At 42.6% G+C, this 6,075-nt stretch overlaps 1 long non-coding RNA gene across 1 annotated transcript; it reads left to right on the top strand.

Moving 5' to 3' along the window:
* Positions 1-3,392: 3,392 nt before the first annotated feature.
* Positions 3,393-5,846, top strand: LOC130539373 (uncharacterized). Its single transcript, XR_008954097.1, has 2 exons — positions 3,393-3,653; positions 5,161-5,846. It is a non-coding gene; the product is annotated as an uncharacterized LOC130539373 (long non-coding RNA).
* Positions 5,847-6,075: the final 229 nt, after the last annotated feature.

Genomic DNA, 6,075 nt, shown 5'->3' with positions numbered 1-6,075 from the left:
CTAGTATAAATGTGACCATGTGAGGTTATTTAGGAGGCTGTGCCCTGTGTTTAGACTGTGGCCCTGAGTGTCTGTTTGGGAGAATGTAAATGGATGATAAATTTTAAGGGTGCTGTGCTGACAGCTCCCGTCCCTGTTCTGTTTTTTATAACACAGCTAATCTCGATCTGCATCTGCACGGGGTCTGTTTATAAAACGGTCATGTGTGTTCCATGGCACATAAAAAATAAAAAGTCAGAGCGCAGAGAAGAGATAACGGAGGAGATAATCTATTTGAATACCCAGCAGCGGAGGAAGATGGATGTGCAGCATCAGGAGCCTTTTGCTCCGTCCCAGCCCAAGGACAAATAAAGCTGTTGAGGGGGAATTATGGGGTTCAGTCCTGTGTCACAGCCCTGTTAACCTCTTCAGTGGCCAATGTTCTATCTTCTTGGAGGAGCCTGGCTGGAATTGAAAAAACTGCCTTCAGCTGTTTGTTTTGAGGAAAAAATACTCCATCATGCAACTGGAACATAACACCAGTACATCATAAAGTATCCTTAGACCTGGATCTTCTAATAGCATTCTCATTGTGTTTTATATTTACTTAATGTGTGTCGCTAATGACTCAGTCCAGGAAATGTGGTGTCATGGTTCCCAAAGTCAATGATTTCCCTGTTTACTCAGCCTTTATCTCCATCAGCTGTGTAACATACACTCTGCGTTGAGCGAGTTTCTATATAAAGCCCCAAACATGAGCGGGTGAAGCTGGATGACAACAAAAGTGAGTTGCACTGTCAGAGAAAGTGAATTCTTGTGGTTTGGGATGCTATGACAACTGTCAGTGGATTTCAGAATTTTAGCAGATAGCAGCATTATATTTATTTTATGCCTTCTATAATTTAGCATCCTTTTTAACTCTGAACTTCATCCAATTTTGGCTTTACCTTTCACCTCATATTTTTGACCTTGGGTCCGCTGACCAGGGGTGAAACAACCCCACCAGCACAGACGATTTGGCGGCAATTTAGTGCGAATACAATAGTTTTGCAATAGTTCCTATCAACCTCTGAGTTTTGTACAGCACAATTGTTTTTCCCTGACTACCGGTAACTCTAAAGTGTTTCAATGACGACAAAATTTGTTAATTTAGCAGAGACAGTTTTTCTATACCACAAAAGTGCCAGATTACATCTGGCACGTATTTTCGCGACCATAAGGTGCTCTTAAAAGTCTTAAATTTTCTCCAAAATGGGCGGGGCACCTTATAACGGGGTGGGCCTTATGTGTGCACCGAGGTCCAAAATCTGTAAATGCTTTTCGGCTTTCGCGAAAGCCATTTCAGATTCATTTCGGATACGGAAGATGATGTATGTGAGTACATTGCTAAATACACGCTAGCATGCATGTTTTAAGCTAGCATACCGGTATGTTTTACCATGCCCGCGCCCTTTAATCCGGTGCGCCTTATGAATGTGTTAAATACAGAAATAGCACCCGTAACTGCGACTGCACCTTTTAATATGGTGCGCCTTATGGTCACGAAAATTCTGTACCATAAATCACTCAATGGACTTTTATTTTTAAAATTGTCCAACTCTTCCATGAATGAAAGCACAGTGATTTGTTTACTTGGGATCTGATACACTGTAAGAAGAAATCTATTAAAATAAATTATTTTCATATTGTTTCGATGATATTAAGTCAACCTTAAAATGTATTTCAATTTATTCCACTTTGGACTGGAACACGTTTGTAGGATGATGGGGTTTTAATGTGCCCCCTTTAGCAACTCCTTGAAATCAGAAGGCAAACACTGACACTCACAAGCTTCCCCCCAGGGGGGCGTTCAGCATCTTGGTGTGGTCCTGATGTAGTAACGTGGCTACGGAGCAATGTTCCATCTGAAGCCATAGATGTGTTGACCCAGGCAGACGGATGAACAGGATGTTCCAGAGCATCCCCGGGCTCCGGGCTTTCTCCGGGGCCCACGGCCTATTTGTTTTTATGGCTGAGAGACTCCACAGTCCACACGAACTCCACCACACGTATGCACGCCCATTGCCTGTAATCCCCCTGCCATCACGCTCTGCCTCACCAAGAATGTAAACACACTGAGGAAGCAATCTGCAAATGCAGGATATACACTTCATAGTACCATCAGACACAAACTGTACACTCTGTTTGCAAATCCAAAAAGAAATAACTGAATTTTTCAGACAGAAGACCGAAAACTGGAGCTGTAACCATTAAAATAAAATCTATTGGTAGCAATTTTAGACATGCATCAACAACAGGAAGATGATTACCTGTCAAGCTCAAGCCAGGGAAGGAGAACAGTACTGGGGCCTTTCTGCAGCTGTCTTTTAAGACAACTATCTACAGATAAGAAAGACTATATGATACCAAGATGCAGTATAATAATGGATCTCCATAACTTGGACTGACCCTGTACTATTAAGATCTGGGTAATGGTCTTATGCCAGCTGGTATTGCCCTTTGTCCCAATAGCTTCTCCAGACATTCCAATAGCGTCTGTCTGTCTGCCTGCCTGCCTGCTGCCTGCCTGCCTGCCTGCCTGCCTGCCTGCCTGCCTGTCTGTCTGTCTGTCTGTCTGTCTGTCTGTCTGTCTGTCTGTCTGTCTGTCTGTCTGTCTGTCTGTCTGTCTGTCTGCCTGTCTGTCTGGTCATCAAAGACAACTGCAATTCCTGGAGCGAGGGGGACGCCAGATGATGTTGATTATAGCTTCCATTGAAATATGAGTGTAATACTTAAGTTGAACATAAATTAAATCATTAAAAGCCTTTTTGCTGTGCTTAACCTCATTATAACATTTCATTGGAGTCAACAAGAGTTCTAGTAGTAAACTAAACATATAACCCAGACATGTGTGTGTTCCAATATCCACTTTCATCTTTACTCTGCTTAAGCAGTGGCAAATTAGATGGGCACCAAACCCGGACCATCTTCCTCAGCCAGCCATCATCTTTAGCACTTCCAGAAACAGAAATCCCTTCAGTGTGTACATTCATAAAACAGCTCATCCTGACCTGCTTACCTGATCTCTGAGCCCGAGCCCAGGCTCCCTGGAGAGGAAGCTAAATTCAATCTGCGTTCTCGCTGAGCACATGACATGCCAACAGACATACAAAATTAAAAGAACAGGTTAAGATTAATATATAAGTGGAAAAAAATAAACTTACAGAAAATAAACTATAAGTAATATACATATGTATTAAATATGATAAAACAAATTTCCAGTATTTACAAGTTGTTTTGTAGCTGTAAAGTGACAGATGTGCCTTTATGTCTGGTGGCATTCTATGACGACTTCCATAGAGAAGGAGGGAACCGCAAACAGTTTATAAACAGGGTAGGGGTCCACAGAGATGTTTCCCACCCAATTCCTGGACTGTTACAGATCCTGGATGGTCCCAGGAATCCTCTCTGCTGACCGTCTGTTGTCTGTTGCAGTCTGATCCTGTCCTGTTTGGTGGCCGATCCAAACCCGACAGTGATAGATGTGCAGAGAACAGACTGAATAATGGCAGTGTATAACATGATCAGCAGCTCCGTTGGCAGGAAGATTTACCAGTTCATTTGGGCAGGTTAACTTCCTGGGCAGTAGCAGGAACTACAACCTCTGTTGGGCTATTCTCCGGAAGCTGTCTGTGGTAAGTCCACTTCAGGTCCAGAGAGATTGTAGTTCCTTTAAGTCTGAAATTCTCCACAGTTATTGAGGATTATGAGGAGGGAGAGTGTGTGAGTTTGTGTGTTTGCGTGTGTGTGTGTGTGTGTGTGTGTGGAGGGAGGGGGGGTTGAAGTCCACAGTTATGTCCACAGTATTGGGTGGGTTCAGCTCCATGTGGTTAAGACTGCACCAGTGGGCCAGCTGCTCCACCTCCTGTCTGTAAGCGGATTTGTCACCATCATTGATTAGACCAACGACAGTGGTGTCATCCACAACTGACAGGAATTTCACAGAAAAGCCTCCTGAGGTGCAGTCGTTGTGTAGAAGGGGAAGAGCAGCGGGGACAGGACGCAGCTTTGGGAGGGCTCCAATATTGATGGTCCCAGTGCTGGATGTAATTCCCCTCGCCTAATCTGTTGTCTCCTGTCAGTCAGGAAGCTGAGGATCCACTGGCAGATGGAGGCAGGTACAAGATGCAGGTTCACTAGATTTTATGTGACAAAAATGGCTCCACAGCACCACCTCTGTAAATGTTTATGGAAAATCCCTCGGAAATAGTTTCACTTACAAGCATGTGGGGCTACGGATCATCTCAACATGTACAAAAATATCTCTTCTAGTCTTGTTCAGTTAAGTGTCTTGGACTGTTTGAACTTTCATTTGTCACATCTTAAGTCTGAGTAAGCTATCAATACATCATAAATTGCACACATGGAGGGGCTGGCAACAGTTTGAGGGTCAAAGGTATGCGGACTCATGTCAGCATCAATTGCTAGTGATGATATCATTCATGCCACTGCATAAGAGTTCATGACCCAGTGCTATTTTTTTTTGATGGACCTAATCCTAGAATGTACTGTATTTTTTTACAATGTCTTCACACCACCTGCTTCTTCATCAGCAAAAATATTCACTCCTCACCTGACAAATGGCCAAAGCTCTAACTCTCAAACCCAGCACGGCTGGCCTCCAAGCCTCAAATACCCAAACAGTTTATGCAGCACAACCTCTTTAACCTTCCATGTTGGCGTAACACTATGTAATGCATTCACAGGCAGTTGTAAACACTCAATGTGATGTGTTGCTGTGTTTACCTCAAGCGTAGAAAAATCCCACTGAAAAGTCCGGGCTTGGGATACAGATAAACACATACAGGTTGATGTACCTGATCTCCCTCAACTCTCAGTTGAAACAGTTTAAATTTATGACTGTTTGTATAATACTGAGGTGACGTTTAGCATATTCATGGAAACTCACCGATAAATGGCTGTTATATAATCCAGCTACATAAAGGATTTGTTTGTACTTTAAAATTGGAATTGAAAAAAAGGTTTGTTTGTTTGTTTTTTAAATCTGAAAGATTACATGTTGTGTGGTGATGTCAGGGAGAATGGGAGAAAACAAAGATGGCTGTCTGTTGACATGCAGGGGAGTCAGAGTCTGTTAGCATTTTTTCCAGTGGTTGTCTGCTTGTTCTCCCCTTTTCTCAGGTTGGATGGGTCTGACCTACTCTCATCTCCCACTCCCAAATCCACACAGATACAGCTCATTCCAGGCCAACCTTCTCCACCTCCTATCAGCTTTAAAAGACCAGTTAAGTCATCCACTCCTTGCTAGTTCATTGTAAACCTACATGTGGTGGTTTAGGGAAGTCTTTTTGTTTTAAGGCCCGCATGTTTCATTTTAAGGCCTGCATGTTTTGGTCATCTCCTGGGTGATTTGGTTAATTTGATTTTTTTCCCCCTCTGTTTGCAGTTCATCATCTCAGCCTGATCAGCTAAGCCGCACCCAGGCTTGAGTCTGTTGTCTTGTGTGTTCTCTCCACCCTCAATTCCCATTCGCTCTAATCAGAACTGTTTAATACAATAAATGAACAGCGATGAACAGTGACCTCAGATACAGATAAACACACAGTTCCCCAGTTAAACACACACTAGAACTAACATTATATTACCCCTTCTGAGCACAGGATAATAACAATAATGTCATACAGAAGAATTCTATTATTTCGTATACCTCTACTAAAATTGATCATCAGTCTTTTCACATCTTTATCATTCCCTCTCAAACTAATGAAAAATATTAGATGCTTTGGACAACACACTCAATAAAGGGATTTCTATTAACTTACTCACATTTTTAGCTTTAATAAATGCTCCACTCACCTAACATGCAATGAACGCTATTGTGTGTTTTTTTTACTAGAATTTTTTTTTAACTATGAAGATGGGGTGAACTTCCCATCCCTTCAGGTGAGTGAAGGGATTTTTATTCTCCGGGCTGGTCACTTGACATACAAGAGTACCCTCTAAGTCCTCAAGGTACCTCAGGGGATTTCTTTCTGTGGTTGGATACTGCCTCTCAGCAGGTTGACTGTTTGGAAGTGTAGAACGTTTTATACCAGA

Source organism: Takifugu flavidus, chromosome 1, assembly GCF_003711565.1.
Source record: "Takifugu flavidus isolate HTHZ2018 chromosome 1, ASM371156v2, whole genome shotgun sequence".
Taxonomy (NCBI): Eukaryota; Metazoa; Chordata; class Actinopteri; order Tetraodontiformes; family Tetraodontidae; genus Takifugu; species Takifugu flavidus.
This window is presented reverse-complemented; position numbering and strand designations above follow the sequence as displayed.